The sequence below is a fragment of the Macaca mulatta genome, chromosome 2, assembly GCF_049350105.2.
Source record: "Macaca mulatta isolate MMU2019108-1 chromosome 2, T2T-MMU8v2.0, whole genome shotgun sequence".
NCBI classification, from domain to species: Eukaryota; Metazoa; Chordata; class Mammalia; order Primates; family Cercopithecidae; genus Macaca; species Macaca mulatta.
In genome coordinates, this window is record NC_133407.1 from 158,409,422 (window position 1) to 158,428,118 (window position 18,697).

Sequence of the window (18,697 nt, forward strand, 5' to 3'; positions counted from 1 at the left end):
AATTAGCAGATTGCAGTATTCTTTGACAGTCTTCTGGAGAGTTTTAGTGTGGGAAATCTGGAAATGCATTAAAATGACCCTTGAATGTTATTTCTAGGCTTCTATGGCATTTTTTTTTTTTGAGAGAGAGTCTTGCTGTCACTCAGGCTGGAGTGCAGTGGTGCAATCTCGGCTCACTGCAACCTCCGCCTCCTGGGTTCAAGCAATTCTCCTGCCTCAGCCTCCTGAATAGCTGGGACTACAGGTGCCCATCACCACACCTGGCTAATTTTTTGTCTTTTTAGTAGAGACAGGGTTTCACCTTAGATGGTCTTGATCTCCTGACCTCATAATCTGCCTGCCTTGGCCTCCCAAAATGTTGGGATTACAGGCATGAACCACTTCGCCCTGCCCCCCCCCCTTTTTTTTTTTTTTGAGACAGGGTCTCACTTTGTCACCCAGGTTGAAGTGCAGTGGCGTGATCTCAGCTCACTGCAGCCTCCACCTGGGCTCAAGCAATCCTCTTACCTCAGCCCCACAAGTAGCTGGGAATACAGGTGTGTGCCTCCACTCTCGGCTAATTTTTTTGTATTTTTTATAGAGACGGGGTTTCGTCGTGTTGCCCAGACTGGTCTTGAGCTCTAGAGCAGAGACTTCCTCTAGTCTCTAGGGAAACTCACAGCAGGTTGATTCTTGGGCTCAAGCGATCTGCTTGCCTCAGCCTCCCAAAGTGCTAGGATTACAGGCGTGAGCCACAGTGCCCGGCCACAATTCTTACGTTTTTATTTTTAGCGGGGGATGGATTGGCATGGACATGTATTTTTTGGGGGATGTGGTAGGGAGAGATGGGGAAATGTGGTAAGAGGAGGATGAGGAAGAGGAACAGGGTTTGATGGAGATGGTGATACATTTTGAGGAGGCTGAAGAAAAGGTAAAGAATTTTAAGGGGATTTGGATATAGTTAATGTGAAGGAGGTTTACCTTATGGTGATGAGACTAAAATTTTTGTCAATTTTAAGGAAATTAGCATGTTTAAGTCACTAATATGTTGGGAATGTGGTAGGAAGAAACTATACTGGGCTCGATCTCATATGTTAGGATAGAGTCATAAATTATTCGTGTTTTTGAAATTTGTGTATGAGGTGCAAATCACTGTGGTGGATATTCGGAGAATAAATATTGCTCCACTTCTTTTTGGGAGTCTAAGTAATGGCACCTCTTGAGAGTTTTCCTTACTTTCAGTGGCAACAGTATTCACAAGTAGTTTATGTATTGCTAAATTTTGTATTTGTGACAGTTATTCTCTTTGTTTTGCAAATGGTACATTGTAACCTGTTCTAGAGCAGAGACTTCCTATAGTCTCTAGGGAAACTCACAGCAGGTTGATTCTTAAGTGCTTAATAAATACCTGTTGAATGACTGATAGAAAGTAGTGTTCACTGTTAGCGATAATAGTGGGATTGTATGAAATTGCTGAGTACTGCGCGGGTATTGTAGACAAAATTGTGTGTGTGTGTGTTTGACAGCGTACAGGACAAAAGGGATATCTGACTGGAGAGGACCTTTAGATTTAAGGGAAGAAGATGGAATGGATTAGAATGGAATTGCAACAGTTCTGTAACAACTTCGAAGAGGTGGGACCGGGGGGTCTCTTCTAAATTTGAGGCTAGTTTAATCTGGAGTAAAATCTGGTCTGTAGCAGGGTGCTGGTATAATTTAGACTTTTTTATACCTCAGACATAAATGACTGTTTTAGGACTGTCTGATTTAATTCTTTTTTAGAAGAGTAAAAATAACATAAGCTTCTTCTCTCAAGGAAGTTATAGTATTCACAATTTTTTTGTTTTTGAGATGGGGTCTTGCTCTGTTGCCCAGCCTGGGGAGCAGTGGTGTGATCTCAGCTCACTGCAGCCTCTGCCTCCTGGGTTCAAACAATTCTCCTGCCTCAGCCTCCCAAGTAGCCGAGATTACAGGAGCGTGCCACCATGCCTGGCTAATTTTTGTATTTTTGGTAGAGGTGGGATTTCACCATGTTGGCCAGGCTGGTCTTGAACTCCTGACTTCAGGTGATCATCCTACCTTGGCCTCCCAAAGTAGTATTTACATTCTTTTGAGAGAGAAAGACAGTTGTGAAATAATTCAGTAATGGTACAAGATTTCAGAAAGTTGATTTTTAAAAACAAATATCAAAATTATATCTCTGGATAAGAATTTTTATATTTTGGTGGTCATTTTCAGTAGCAGTGTTCAGAATGTTTTTAGAACGCCTTTCCTGAATTAACTTCTGAGTACAGTTCTATACAATTTCCCTATTTATTGAGTACCTATTGTGTGCTGTTGGGGGAAGGGGTCTATAAAGGTAAGAGAAACATGGTCCCTGTCCGCTAGGAGGTCATAATCCCTTTGAGAGGCACACCTTTTTTTTTTTTTTTTTTTTCCTGAGATTGCAATATTCTTTGTCTTCTGGAGAGTTTTAGTGTGGGAAATCTGGAAATCTGTTAAAATGACACTAAAATGTTTCCAGGCTTCTATGGCTTTTTTTTTTTTTTGAGGCAGGATCTCACTATTACTCAGGCTGGAGTCCAGTGGCGCGATCTTGGCTCACTGCAACCTCCATCTCCTGAGTTCAGCTGGTTCTCGTGCCTCAGCCTACCAACTAGTTGGGACTAGAGGCACACACCACCACTCCTGGCTAATTTTTGTATTTTTAGTAGAGACACGGTTTCACCATGTTGGCCAGGCTGGTCTTGAACTCCTGGCCTCAGGTGATCCACCCGCCTTAGCCTCCCAAAGCACTGGGATTACAGGTGTGAGGCACTGCACCCAGCCCAAGAGGCACACTTTTGTTGTTTGTTTGTTTTTTGAGATGGAGCCTTTCTGTCACCCAGGCTGGAGTGCAGTGGCGCCATCTTGGCTCACTGCAAGCTCTGCCTTCCAGGTTCAAGCGATTCTCCTGCCTCAGTCTCCGAGTAGCTGGGACTACAGGCATGCACTACCACTCCTGGCAATTTTTTGTATTTTTTAGTAGAGATGGGATTTCACCATGTTGACCAGACTGGTGTCCAACTCCTGGCCTCAAGTGATCCACCCACCTTGGCCTCTCAAAGTGCTGCGATTTCAGGCATGAGTTGCCGCCCCAGGCCAAGGGGCACACTTTTAAATAATACATGGTATAATCTTATTCTGAATGGTCTCATTGATGACGGAACTTTTTACTTTGAAATTTTGATTTTTAGAAATGCTGAAGGTTAGTCAATTTCAAATAGAGTGAATAAAGAATAGTTTTGCCTTAAATTCAGTTAATCACAGGAATGGGAATAATTTTCTTGGTTGACTTATTAGCTGATTTTGAAAACACTCCCAAGGAGGAAGTTGGGAATATTTTGAACAGGGGTGATAGCTTCACATGTAGTTAGTTAGGCACTACATAAATGTTGGTTGAGTGCATCAGCTGGTTGGATGGATGGAGTGAATAAATGAGTAAGTGGTAGCCTTCCAAAGTAACTTATTTTAAAGAGGACCATACTGATTTGAATATGTAAATAAATTCTTTTTAAAAAATTCATTTTTCTCAGATGAAATAAATTCTGAGGATATTTGTTAATAATTTTATTACCTTGAGCAAGATAGTTTAAGTTCACAAATGAGTTTTACAGACAGTAAGTGCTGTAGGAGTTCAGGGAAGGGAGAAATGAACATTGGCTAAGGTTTGGTGAAATGATTTAAGTGAACCATACTTTAGCTTGATATTTGAAAAGATTCCTTAGGGATCTCAGAGAGGAACTAAATGACTCCAAATTTCTCTTGCAGCCCTAAAGTGAACCTAGAGTCTGGATCTATTTTTGTCTGAATGCTTTCTGCCTGTTTCGTTTTAGCTACTCCTACTGGTTTGTTCCTTTCAGATTCACATTTGTTTGGTAGATGTTGAGCCCCCTGAAACAACTGTGGGGTCTGTTTTCCATCTTTGTATAGTGTAACTTTTAGTTGTTCTTTTATGAGCCTGTACACCACAAATTACTTGGCCTTCATGAGAGAAGAGCATGAGTCAACTTGGCCCTGTTATCCTGGCATTTTCCTGCATGCTTTTCTGAAAGCTGCTTTCTGAATTACGGAATAGAATAGACAGAATTGAGGGCATGTGTCCAGTAGACACAAGCTTGTTGAATGAATGAATGAATGAATGAATGAATGAATGAATGAATGAGATATTTGAAATAATTTAGATCTGAATTGTCTATATGTTTTATGTTTCTTTTTCATTTATTCATAACTTGCCTTTTTCTACAAAGGACTTAATGGGGCTGCCAGACTATACGCACTAGCAGTGAATTGAGATAATTCAAGAAGTCTGGTTAAAGAGATGGTGAAGAAAAGAAAAATCTGTTTAAAGAATATAGATCAATGTGTATGGATGTTAGAGAACTAGGAATAAGGTAGAAGATGAGCAGATGGGGAAGGAAAAGTGGTATCTGATAGAAAGGGTGATTCTGAAGGAAGGAAAAGATTACTGAAATATGACAAGCTATGTTTGGAGGAAAGCATGAGAAGATGGAAGGTAAAGAGGATTATTTGAGAAGGCTGTTCTGAGGAGGAAGATAGTAAGGCTATTTGAAGGATAAGAGTCAACAGAAGGTTGGAATATAGTAGAATCTATTAAATTATGTTGATTTGTAACTGGGGGTTTCAGAAAATAATGGAATGAGTTTTCTTTAATAGATAATGCACATTTGTTATATGCAAAAGCATATAATGCTTTGCTGTCAGGAATAAATCCTTTGGGATTTATATTCTGGTAGGGCAGCTGGGCTTGTGCACAAATACCTGTACTGTAATCACAAATATATCTATGAGTCACAAATATACCAAATATTACTGAATTTAAAAGACAGAAAATGCATTTGATTAGGAGAAAACCTGAGACATCATTTTAATGGCATAAAAGTGGAATTTTAGCTAGTCTTTGAAGGGATTGATAAGATTCTTTTTTTTTTTTTTTTTTTTAAGTTTTGGATTGATAGGATTTTGATTTGCAAAGATTACTGAAAGAGAGCATTCCTGCCTGAGAGATTAGCATAAGCAAAGCTGTGGAGGTGAGAAGCCCAGGAGATGTGGGGAATGGTAAGTTAGGTTTAAATTTTTAAACTATGACCTGTAGTAAGAAATACATGTCACATTTCCATCTAATTTATGCATGTGTGAATGTTTTTGTGTGGGTAAAACAAAAAGTTTCATAATACAGTAACTGTCCTTACAATGGTAGATGCAGTTGGATGTTGTCTATTTTGTTTGACTAAAAAGAAAAAAAGCTGGCCAAGGGGGAAGAAAAAAAAAGCTGATTGTTCCTCATTCAACTGATTTCATGACTGACAAAATAATTGATCACAATCTATAGTTTGGAACACATAGAGTTCATGAATAAGGTATAATACAAGGTAGGAGAGTCAGTTGGGGGTGGGTTGAAAATGGATGGCCTTGAAAGCTAAGCTAAGTAGTTTGTATTTGATATGATGTAGTGTTGTGCTTGGTAAGCAAACAGAAGCTGGGGTTTAGTCTTGGCTCTTCTGTTTACCCACTGTATGATTATGGAGAATTATTTCCTTTCTGAGTTTCCATTTTCTCATCAAATTGATAATCATACTTTCCTGGCAAGGGTTATGGTGAGGATGTGAGAATTAAAGTATGTTAACATAGGATTAAAGTATGTTAGCATACATCATTAGTGTATAACTGTTGAACTTTTCTGAGTAGAGAATTGAGCCAAGGACTGTATATTAGATAGCTTCACCTGGCTGTAGCTATACCTTACTGGATAGATTGTGGGTAATGTGGTGGTAGAGTAAGATTGTATGTGAAAAGACCAGTTAGGAAAAAAAAGCCCAGTTAGGTGGCTACTGGAGAAATTAAGAAGGGCTTGAATTAGTTTGATAGCAGTAAGATTAGAATATGGGAGTGGAATGCAATTGGAGGTAGGGAAGAGGGGAAGATGACTAGAAATGCACTATTTATTTATTTATTATTAATGAATGAACGAACATCAGGCTCTTGATCTGTTGCCCAGGCTGGAGTGCAGTTATGTGAACACGGCAGCTCACTGCAGCCTCTACCTCATGGGCTCAAGTGATCCTCTTGCCTCAGCCTTCTGAGTACCTGGGACCACAGGCATGTGCCACCACGCCTGGCTAATTTTTAATATTTTTTGTAGGGATGTGGTCTCACCATGTTGCCTGGGCTGATCTCAAATTCTTGGGCTCCAGTGATCCCCTCCCTTGGCTTTCGGAAGTGTTGGAATTACAGGTGTGAGCCACCATGCCTGGCTGACTGGAAATTTAGAGTTGTAGAGATATTCAAATGGCAGCAGCTGAAATTGGGTTATATTTTTGGGTAGTTTAGTGGAGTACATTAGAGTATAGTTTCAGTTTCTTTCATGTAGTAGGTGCTCAATTATTTGTTGAATGACAGAAACTAAATATGTGAACTATGGGATGAATTGTGAGTAGAAGCAGTGATGGGTGGATATGAGAAGGAGGGTAAGACTGAAGGATACTTTGATGGACTGCCAGAATTAATTCATTCAGGGAATATTTTTATATTTACTGTGTGCAAGGTTCTATGGTAGGGAGTGTGAAGGATGCATGTTTATATATGACACAGTCTGTGTGCTTCAGGAATTTATCCAGGGACAAAATATACACATCCATCTATGACACAAGTACTATGGCAGGTTTGTTCAGGGTTGGCTTTGTGGAGAAATTAGTGGTATAGCTTAGACCTTGAGGGATAAATAAGATAATAGGCAAAATGGTGAGGGTTGGCCTTCCTAGAAGAAGGAGTGATATGAGTGACAGTGAGCAGAGTTCAGGGTATGTTTAGGGGTTGGTGGTCTAGATTAGCTATAATTTAGGGTTCATGTTGAGGAATGGAGGGAAATAAAACTGGAAAGTAGGCAGACTATCTCAAAATTCAGGCTAACTTGGATTTTGAAAATTTATTGAGATACATACAGTAAAGTGCTCCAATCTTAAGGGTACTTAGGTATAAATTTATGTAGCCACCACCCAGTTCAATATACAGGACATTTCCAACTTCCAGAAGGATGCCTCATGTGCCATTTCCAAGCTGATATCTCATCCAACCAAAAATAACTATTATTCTGACTTTTGTCATACCAGAGTAGTGTTGTGTGTTTTTGAATTTTGTATAAGTGGAACCCAATTTCTGTGTCTAGTTTCTTTTTCTCAAGGAGCATGTCTGTGAGTTTTATCCATGTTATGTTAGGCAGTTGTTTATTCTTTTTCATTGCTGTGTGATATTCCATCATATGAATATACCACAGTAGATTTATCTATTCCATGATTATTGGATGGTTTCAAGTTTTTTGAAGTCTGAGGATTTTTTTTTTTTTTTTGGAGGCAGAGTCTCACTCTGTCACCCAGGCTGGAGTGGTGCGATGTCTGCTCACTGCAACCTCCGCCTTCTGGGTTCAAGCAATTCTGCTGCCTCAGCCTCCTGAGTAGCCAGGATTACAGGCACGTGACCCCACGCCCAGCTAATGTTTGCATTTTTAGTAGAGACAGGGTTTTGCCGTATTGACCAGGCTGGTCTCAAACTCCTCACCTCAAGTGATCTGCCCACCTCGGTCTCACAGAATGCTGGGATTACAGGCATGAGCCACCATTCCCGGCTGAAGTCTGAGGAGTTTTAACTTAAGTCAGTATGCAGTGGAGAACTGTTGTTGATTTTTGAATGGGTAAGTAAGAGAATATTTAAGAATACTAATCTAGTGACCTTTCTTTTTTTGTAATGAAGAGAACCTGGTGGCTGGGAGACAAAGTTAGGAAAAAGTGTGAAGTAGGCTGGACACCGTGGCTCACGCCTGTAATCTCAGCATTTTGGGAGGCTGAGGAGGGCAGATTGCTTGAGCTCAGGAGTTTGAGACCAACCTGGGCAACATGGCGAAACCTTATCTCTACAAAGATAAAAAAAAATTAGCCGGGCGTGGTGTTACATACCTGTAGTTCCAGCTGCATGGGAGGCTGAGGCAGGAGAATCGCTTGAACCCAGGAGGCAGAGGTTTCAGTAAGCCGAAATCTACACTCCAGCCTGGTTGACAGAAGGAGACCCTGTCTCAAAAGAAAAACAAAAACAAAAACAAAAACAAACCCAAAGTGAAGTATTGAGGATGTAAGTTGGGCCGTCATAGTGGGAATAAAAGGAGAGGGATAGATATAAGAAATACCTCAAAGAAAGAATGGGAAGGTTTGATGGCAGATAGGCTTTTGGGAAACAGCAGAGAAAAAAGAAAACTGAAGAAAAGCTCTAGGGCTTTTAATCGGGGTGACTGAGATTGATGGTGCCATTAGTAGAAATTATTAGATCACTTAGCAGAACTGTTTTGGGGTTTTAAGACACATTGACCTGTGTATGAGGCATCAGTACTGGATTGGAGCTAAGAAAAGAAGTCCAATATAGAGTTGGGAATACATACATAGAGTTGATAATTGCAGCTACTAATTCTGGATTGAGTTAGGGCACTGACGGTTATGAAATTATTTGGACTGATAATTGAAGTGTTAATTGAAGTAATAGTTGAAGAATCTAGTTAAAAAGAAATCATTATATATTCCAATTCTAGTTAAAAAGAAATTATTATGTATTCTAATTCCTCGGGAGTAAATTGGATTGTAGGAGAGGGTGATGGTTTAAAGATTATTTTGGGTAGCTGGGGGAAGATAGCCATATGAAGAATGAAAATGTAGAAACAGTGGTGAGGGATGAGACCCTTAGTAGCTAAGAATTATAGGGGGCTCCAGGTCAGAACTTGGGAAGATATCCACAATTTGGACTAGGAAGAGCAGCAGTGATTTCAGATAGAAGAAACAACCAGAGACATCAGAGTAGAATCATGCGCTACAGTGACATAAAGCAAGGTGGATAGCTCAAGTGTCATTGCCAAAAAGAGGGTAAGGACTGGCTGAGCATAGTGGCTCATACCTGTTATTTCAGCACTTTGGGAGGCTGAGGTGGGCATATTGCTTGAGCTCAGGAGTTTGAGACCATCCTGGGCAACATGATGAAACCTCGTCTCTACAAAACATAATAAACTTTGCTGGGTGTGGTGGCTTGCGCTTGTAGTCCCAGCTACTTGGGGGGCTGAGGTGGGAGGATCACTTGAGCCTGGGAGGTGGAGGTTGCAGTGAGCTGGTATCGCACCACTGCACTCCAGCCTGGGTGACAGAGTGAGAGCCCGTCTCAAAAAGAGCAATTCAGAGACCAGAGTGCATGGGGATTTACTGAGTGGGTTGGAAGAATATGGAAGCAATAAATACAGGAATTGAATAAAGAAGTTTAGTTTGAGAAGGAAGAACAACAACTCTTATTCTAAAACTGGAGGCAAGAAGTAACAGATGGGTGGAGATATAACATTTTAGAAACTGTGAAGAGGATTTGATTACAGGTGGAGAAGGTGTGATTTGAGGGAGTTTTATAGAAGGGTTTGAGTATTTGATGGGATTAGGGATTTAAATATGAAAATGATTTGGATTAGTCAATGAGATGGAGAGTTGTATTTAGAATAAATGTGTTGTGGAAGATTTCATAGCTTTCTGGTGGTGCTTAACACCCAGTGCGTGGGTGTGGAGGAAACAGATGGTGAGGATTGTCTATCACTGGGGAGATGCATAGTGAGAATAATGGAAGGTCATGATATTCTGGAGAGGACAGTGTTAAAATGACTGTTGGATAGGTTTAAGTTATATAGGGAGACAATACAGCCAAGTGGAGGTAAAGAGCAGGTCTACAACTAGAATATAAAGTGGTTGTGGATAAAGAAAAGGGGAGTGGTCTCTGAAGTTATAATCCTAGTGGATTGTAAATTTTTTTTTCTTTCAGACAGGGTCTCACTCTGTCACCCAGGCTGCAGTACAGCGGCATCAGCTCACTGCAGCATCTGCCTCCCGGGTTCAAGTGATTCTCCTGCCTCAGCCTCCCTAGTAGCTGGGATTACAGGCATGAGCCACCATGTCCGGCTAATTTTCTGTATTTTTAATGGAGACAGGGTTTCACCATGTTGCCCAGGCTGGTGTTGAACTCCTGACCTCAAGTGATCCACCTGCTTTGGCCTCCCAAAGTGTTGGGATTACAGGCCACCACACCTGGCCTAGCACTTTTCAATTGATGACTCTGTTTTCAGTTTCTTTGTGGCTAGCTGAAGTGCAGATGAAAGTTTTAGGAGTTTTTGAAGGTCAGGGTGTAGAAAGTTCTTCAGCATCTTTGTTGAAATCATTGAGAATAATGTCTGAATTTGGGACCAAGTAGAATTGAAGTCATTGGGTAGGGAAAATAGGAGGATATTCTGGAAGTTGGTAGATGTTTCAGAAGGAATGGTTTTAGTGAGTAATGTGACTCCCAAGCGATTTTTTAGTGATAGGATAACAGGGAGTGGCCCTGGGGAGCAAGAAGCAGCAAGTCATTTTTTATCAAGCTGAAGGAGTAGGAGAATGATATAGCTAGTCATGAGAGAAGCAGATTGTCCAGAAAAAGCCAGGTAAGATGAGACAGATGGTCACAATAATTGGGCAAGAGTTGATAGTGATTGGAATCGTTGAGCCATGAGAATTGAGAAAAATAGCTAGATTTGTTACATTTACCAGTTCTCTTATTTTTTTTTTCTTTTTGAGACAGGGTCTTCTCTGTTACCCAGGCTAGAGTGCAGTGGTCCAGTCATGGCTCACTGCAGCCTTGCCTCCTGGGCTGAAGCAATTCTCCTGCCTCAGCCTCCTGAGTAGTTGGGATTACGTATGTGTACCACCATATCCGACTTTTCTTTTATATATATAATTTTTAAATTTTTATTTATTTATTTTTTTTAAAGAGATGTGGTCTTCCTGTGTTGCCCAGGCTGGTCTTAAACTTCTGGTCTCAAGTGATCTTCCCTCCTTGGCCTCCCAACAATTTGTTTATAAAATAAATAATACTTGCAAAATCATAACCATTCATTTGTAATATACTTGTATGAATTTAGCTGAAAGATATTTGTGGGTTAGAAATGAGACATTGGAAACAAAAGATGAGGTGGAGGTGTATTAAAGATAAAGTAAGCCGAATGTGATGGCTCACACCTGTAATCCCAGCGATTTGGGAGGCAGGAGCAGGAAGATCACTTGAACTCAGGAGTTCAAGACCAGCCTGGGCAACATAGGGAAACCCTGTCTCTACATAAAAATAAAAAATTAGCTGGGTATGGTGGTGCACACCTGTAGTTGCAGTTACTCAGGAGGCTGAGGTGGGAGAATCACTTGAGCCCTGAAAATCAAGGCTTCAATGAGCCATGATTGAAACACTGCACTCAGTCTGGGCAACAGAGTGAGACCCTTTCTAAAAAAAGAGAAAAGATGAAGGTAAAAGACAAAAGATGTTCTATTGTTGGGTGACAGTAGAACATGGACAAGCTGATAGGATCTAGTAAATAGATGGACTGGAAATGAATGAGAAGGTTGAAGTTGTAGGCATAAGAGAGGAGGGAGTAGCTTGCAGCAGAGAAAATATGGAGAGAACATATGGAAAGGGGTTTAAACAGGCCATGGTTTGTAGGGGTGAGGATATTGACAAGCATCATTAAGTGTAATATTTTTATTAAACTGGGAACTAGGGAACCCTCATATTCCCTGGGCTTTTGCAGCCCAGGTCCAATTGTGCCAGCTGCACGAGCGGGACTGTGCTGGCGGTGCATTCAGCAGCTGGTGGAGCAGCGGCGTGGAGCTGCGTGGTGGCGGGTGGGCTGCCGCCCGCCTGGGTCCGTGTGCTCTTGGCCCATGGCAGGGCAGGCAGGTGGGCGCTCCCTGAAGTGAGCAGGAAATAACTGATGTCAGGAACCTATTCTTTCTCTGTGCAAATAAGAACAGTCTATGCCACCCATGATAAAAAGGTGGCAGTATGTCATGCCAGCTTTTAAAAAAATATTGTCAATGATAGAGACCTTGAGATCTCTATTTGTGTGCTTCAAATCCACATCATGTTTTCTGTTGGCAAAAACTTGCATAGGTATAGAGATTCGGGTAAAATGTGGAAGAATGGAGCACATGGTAAGAATGAGATGTCCTAAGGGAACTAAAGTGGACTCTACTTTCTTTTTTGTCTATAATAACTTTAATAATCCTGAAGTGCTGGGATTATAGACATAAGCCACTGTGCATGGCCCCTATCAGAGTTTTTGATGTTCATGGTTCAGAGAGAGAGAGCGCATGTTTAATGTAGAAACATGAAATGGCAGTAAGAAAAATATGACAAGGCACAAAATATGTAGTATTGGTGTTCCATCCTAGTGTAGCTTTGCTTCAGGATTAGTTCCAGGATTTAGCCCTGGGCTTTCATCACTTTCTTCCTGCCTTAACTTCTACATCTGTTTAGCCACCAAATATAATAATGAAAGATCTCTGGAGACTCAGAGTGTTGAAGGCCTGAAGAGGGCCCAGGGTTCTCACTTTGCTCAACTCATGAAACTTGGCTGTACCATCATGTAGCAGCCCTGCCTCATTCAGTCTAGAGTTGTTTTTAGGACATGCCTCATACTGGACCTTGTTGAGGGAGAGCATATTCTGAATATTTGGGTGGATTGTGTGGGTTAGGCAAATGATGAGTATCTTAAAGAAGGTGATGGGAAGGATTATAGTAGACATGGAGAGAAGTGTGTTTTAAATGATAACTATATTAATTCAACATAGATAAATGTCTTCACAATACAGGGGTTTGACCTTTGAACATCTGGGGTGGCATGGAGAAGTTTCCCTGTAAAATTGAGAAGAGCCAGTATCCAAGAGATTAGAATGAAGTGCACGCTTGGTGTTCTGCAGGCCCCTGTATATTTGTGCTTGTCATATGTACACACCTGTATATGTAGATACATATAATATTAGAATTTATTTGATTAGATTATATAATTAGTCTTAAGGGAAGTGGGACTACTAGTCCAACTAGTTTTGAGTTATGAATGATTTAAATGAATTGTTACAGAATATTTGGAAAGATCGTTTTCAAGGTTTTGGGGACAGGCCTAGGAAATAGATTTTTCTGTAACTGTGGGGGCTTCTGGAATAGATGCACAAACTTTGATGGTAGTTTGGGGCAAATTTGTGTAAGTTGGAGAGTGTTAGCTTCGAAGAAATGAGAACAGACAATAAAAATGCAGTGTTTGAGAAAGTTATTTATGAATCGATTTGGTAGGAGCTGATAAAAATTATAAAAGTTGTGGAGAGATTTTGAATAGCTAAGTGGGAGATATAATGGAAGTGATTTATGAAGCTTTTCTTTTTCTTTTTCTTTTTTGAGATGGCATCTTGCTCTGTTGCCCAGAGTGGAGTGCAGTGAGGAGATCATGCCTCACTGCAACCTTTGCCTTTTGGGTTCAAGTGATTCTCCTGCCTCAGCCTCCTGAATAACTGGTATTACAGGTACCCACCACCACACCCGGCTAATTTTTTGTATTTGTAGTAAAGATGAGGTTTCATCATTTTGGATAGGCTGGTCTCGAACTCCTGACTTCAAGTGATCCACTCACCTCAGCCTCCCAAAGTCCTGGGATTACAGGCGTGAGTTCCCGCGCCTGTTGATTTATGAAGCTTGTTACTACAAGTATTAGAAAAGTAAAATGGAAAGATGGTTTACAGAAGATTTCTTTTGGGAACAATACAAAACAGCAAGGCAAGGAAAAACTAAAATGAATAAATTACGGTGTGGAAAAGTTAGAGAGTAAGAGGAAGGATTAAGGCAGAGTCTACTGAAAGATTTCTTACTGTCAGGCTGTGTGATAATACAAAGCTGTGTTCTGTGGTGCTTTGTTGGATACTATTGATAACTGGTTCTTTAAGGAAAGGGATTTAAACAGGCCATGGTTTGTAGGGGTGAGGATATTGACAAGCATCATTAAATGTAATATTTTTATTAAAGAAACTTGGAAGTAGGGAGCCCTGATATTCCCTGGGCTTTTGCAACCCGGGCCCTATTGGGCCAGCTTCGCGGGCGGGACTGTGCTGGCTGTGCGCTTGGCGGCTGTGGAGCAGCGGCGTGGAGCTGCGTGGTGGCGGGTGGGCTGCCGCCCAGCTGGGTCTGTGCGCTCTGGGCCCGTGGATGGGCGAGTGGGCGCTCCCTGAAGTAAGCAGGCCCTGGGGCGGGAAGGACGGGCTTTGCCCACCGTCTGGTGAACCCTGCACGCGTCCTTTTGGGGTGTGTTTGTGTGTCCCGCGCGAGTGTGCCCTGCGCGAGTGTGCCCGTGTGCAGGGAGCAGCACCTTCCATGACTTCCTTTTGTGTGTACGTGCATGCGTGCGTGTATTTGTGCGCGTGCGCCCATCTGCAGAGAGGAGGCGGAGGGGCGCGGAGAAGGTGGCGCACTTGGGGCCTCGGCGGGGGCGGGGACGGGGACGTCTGCGGCGGCCAGACCTCCCAGACACCGCGCCTGCTGGGTCTGCCCCGCTGGCGCAGTCAGGGCTCCTTCCCTCAGCGGGATGGGAAACTCTGTGAGTGGCTTCTCTGCAGCCACTAACAAGTGTACGCCAGATAGTGGGGATGGGGGGGGCAGCCGAAGGCTGATAATGGACACCCGGTTTTCCTCTTACTCCTCTTTTATAAATCTTCTGTTGAACTGCATTGTGTTTACAGTTTCATGTCTGTGAAAAGTTCAGCAGGTAACTTGCTTTACTAGACAGCTTTTTACTGGGTATTAAGAGCAAAAAATGTACACCTGTATCCTTATATTTAAAACCCCTGCCTGTCTAGTGATAAGAGCAATCCTAAGGCCTTTCCAGAATTGGGCTGGGGGGCAAACTTTTGCTCTCCAGACTTTGTGAAACACCTTTTATGATGCCAGGAAAGAACTACTTGTGCAGTAGACTGAAAGCTAGAGTTGGAAATGCAAAAGTTGAAGCTCTTTCCAACAGCTTGAATTCAAAACAGCTTTTTGTTTTACATAATGATTGTGATTTGTTGAGTTTACATGAAGAATTTTGCAAAATTAGGCATGGTGTGATTAAAAAAGAGCGTTTCTTAATTTTATAGAGGGCAGTGGTAAAGGCACCACTCAGTTTGGAAATTTCAAGGATGTTAAAATGTTGCTATAAATAAAATCCTATTCAGATTTTTAGATTTAATAAATCTAAAAATATGTTTGCAGTTGTCCTTTGGGTGCAGGAGCGAGTCCTGGGTTTCTCTGTGCTTGTTTCTGGGCAGATTTTCAGTATTGTTAGCATGATACAGGTATAGAACCTTAACCTGACTGAATAATTTGCTTGAGATTACCAGTCTGTTTTAGAGCTGGGAATAGACTCTGGGTTTCTCATGCCCAGTCTGGTGACCAATCCAAGAATAGACTAAGGAAACTGGGTATTTGTCTGTTTGGTGGAAAATATGGCTGAGCCAAAAAGTGAACGTGTGAACGTTTACTTTTCTGTTATAACATTTAAATGTAATTTCTCCCCACTGGATTTTTTTGGCCTTTCTTTAAAAACAGAGGACTTGAGGATATTCCACAGTGTTACTTCTAGTGAGATTCATACCACATTTACATTTTATTACAACAGGTAGATGCTTACGGTATTTAACTGGGGGAAGATATGTTTTTCATGCGAGTGTTCTCAGTGGTTAGAATAGGGAGTAACTTTAGCACTTTTAGCCTCCTTGAAATGCTAAGAGGAATTAAGTTAATGTCGTTAATCTCTGTTAAAAACCTTTGGACCTCTTTATTGAGGATTCTCTACAAGGCATGGATGGAATACCTACGGATTTCCCCATAGCTTATATACTTTTATTCTCATTGTTACTGCATTAGCCACACAATAATATTTAATTGTTTTCACTAGGCCTCATACAAGAGGGTACCTTTTTTTAGTATGTGAGTTGCAATTTTTTTTTTTAGAGACTGGGGTCTCACTGTGTTGAGCAGGCTGGTCTCGAACTCCTGGCCTCAAGCTATCCTCCTGCCTTGGCGTCCCAAAGTGCTGGGATTACAAGTGTGAGCCACTGTGCCCAGCCTGACCTTTTGTTTTGCTGGAAAACATTCCTATCCTTTCTTATGCCTTTCCTCCTATATTACAAAACAAAAACAGTCTTCTTCCTTTTTCCCTTCTCCAAAAAACCCTGGACATTTTTAATCGAATGCAATAGTTCTCAAACCAGAGGTGATTTTGTGGAATGTCTGGGGACATTTTTGTTCAGCATGCTGGGGGGGTTCCACTGGCATCTAGTGGGTAGATAAACCTCCTACAATGCATGTGACAGTCCCCATGATAAAGAAATTATCCAGTGCAAAATGTCAGTAGTGCTGATGTTGACAAAACCCTGATCTGATGTATTGAGAATGACATTCTCCCAAATGGTTTAAACCTGTGAAAGTTATTTGTAATGTAATTGATACTGCTATATCATGTATATTATAAATCTTTTTCCAATGTTGTCATTAGAATGATCATGGGTCAAAGGTTATGAAGTATATATTAGAACATTAGAACACAGGATTGTGGAGCTGGAAGGTTAACAAGTATAACTCCTTCAGTGTGTAGATGAAGAAATTGAGTTTTGGAGAGATAGTGACTTACCCAAGGTTGGACAGATAATGCAGAGCTCAGGTGTCTTTTTACTTCTACTTCTTAGTTTAAATCATTGCTGAGGGAAAGGGTGTGGCATCACTTTTGCTTCATACAGATAAATTTAATCAAATTACAATTTTAAATAATCGCGTTGTGAGAAATACTCTCTTTCAATGAATTACTTTTTCAGATTCACACATATTTTTGAATTCTTCAGCATGGTATTGTTACCACTATAAACTTTTCAGTGGCTGCTTTTTAAGAAAATGTCTGAAAAATTTAAAAAGACTACATACACTTTTTAAAACAAAACAGTTAAAGTTAGCTTAGGCAAAATTTTGAATGCAAACTCAACCAGAATTACTGAAACATCTTAGGATATCTTGAACTTGACACATTTGTTCTGTTGTGTGAGGATCACTAAAGTGGTGAATTATTGTGCTGATTGTAAATGTGTTATAGCAAGGCCCCTTAGTTAATTTTAGAAAAAGATACTGAAACCTTCAGGTGAAATGTAATTGGGGAAATATTAATTGGATATTTAGATGAAATATTTTCAGATTGCTTAAGCAGTGTATTGTCAGAAGAAGTATCAATGGGGTTCTTTTTTAAATTAATTTTTTAAAAAATTGGGCAACACTTAATTCCATAAGATAGAATAAGTGTTCCCTCAATGGGGTTCTTTTATATTTAATTTTTTTTCCTAAAAAAAAAAAAAGCAAAAAAAGTGAACTAAGTTTTCCAGGCTCTGCATGTCTGAGTGTGATTTGTATGGCCCCAGAAGCAGTGGACATCTCCAAAAAGACAATAAGAGCAAAGATTTCCTTAAAAATTTATATTCAACATTTAAATTTTTTAAAATTTTGAAATTTAAAATTTAAATTTTATGTAAAAAATTTATTTAATAGAAAAAACTTAAAATGCATATTAGCATAAAGAAAAATGGAATCAAGAGAAACTGCTTTTAATATGGCTTTCTTATATTTCTATTAACCTTTTATTATGGAAAAACTGAATGAAAAATAGAATATTATGAACTCTCATATAGCAATTAATGGCTAAGCTTATGTCATCTATACCTCCACCTTACCCCTCTCTCCTCTCTCTTTTTTAGTTTTTATATAGAGATGGGGTCTTGCTGTATTGCCCAGGCTGTTCCAAACTCCTAGGCTCACATGATCTTCCCGCCTTGGCCTCCCAAAGTGCTGGGATTGCAAGCATGAACCACTGAACCTGGCCTCACATGTTAATTTTTTTTTTTTTTTAAACTTTATTCTGGGCCATGCACAGTGGCTCATGCCTGTAATCCTTACAGTATGGGAGACCAAGGCAGGTGAATCTCTTGAACTCGGAGTTCAAGAACAACCTGGGAAATATGGCGAAACGGTAGAATTAGTACAGTGTCCTGTGTACCCTTCACCTAGACATCTTAATAAAGTTCTAGTAAGACGTCAAAACTAGGAAATTGGCATTGGTATATTACTGCTAACCACACTACAGAATTTGTCATTTTCACTGTTTTTTAACCCTGCACTCATTTTTGTGTGTTTACAGTTCTAGCAGTTTTATCCCATATATAAATTCATGTAACTACCACCAAGACCAAGGTCCAGAACTATTGCATCATCACAAAGGAAACTCCTCTTGCTATCCCTTTATATTCCCATCCCATTCCAACACTCCTTGTACCCTGGCGAACTGTTTACTATCCATAGTTTCATTCTTTCCAGAATGACGTACTTTGTTTATGTATGTATGCTTTGTATACATACTTTGTTTAGCCATTCACTTGTTGAAGAACTTTTAGTATGTTGCAGTATTTTGTTATTATGAATAAAGAGGTTATGAACATTTGTGTACAGGGTTTTTTGTAAACAAAAGTTTTCGTTTCTCTGAGGTAAGTGCCCAAAAGTGGGATTGCTGGGTTGTATGGCAAGTACATGTTTAGTTACTTAAGAAACTTCCAAACTGTCCAAAAATCAGTTGAACATACTTGTGTTGGTCTGTTTTGGGGTTCTCTGTTCTCTTCCATTGATATGTGTGTCTGTCTTCCCTCCAGTACCACGCTGTCTTGATTATTATGGCTTTATAGTAAGTCTTATTGAGTAGAGTGCCTCCTCTCACTTCATTCTTCTCTGTCAAGAT

At 40.5% G+C, this 18,697-nt stretch overlaps 1 protein-coding gene across 26 annotated transcripts in view; it reads left to right on the forward strand.

The window, feature by feature from the left end:
• The window catches only part of ZNF148 (zinc finger protein 148), a 142,086-nt gene that overhangs the window by 3,890 nt on the left and 119,499 nt on the right, over window positions 1-18,697 (forward strand). For 6 of the 26 annotated variants that reach the window (XM_077993746.1, XM_077993758.1, XM_077993755.1 and 3 more), the window contains one exon: window positions 4,984-5,097. The exons of 17 other annotated variants lie outside the window; for them this stretch is intronic. The gene's annotated coding sequence lies outside the window, so the exon portion shown is untranslated. Of the gene's footprint in view, window positions 1-4,983; window positions 5,098-13,302; window positions 13,425-18,697 lie in introns of all 26 variants that reach the window. 3 more of the 26 variants (XM_077993751.1, XM_077993750.1, XM_077993760.1) reach the window with 1 other exon arrangement.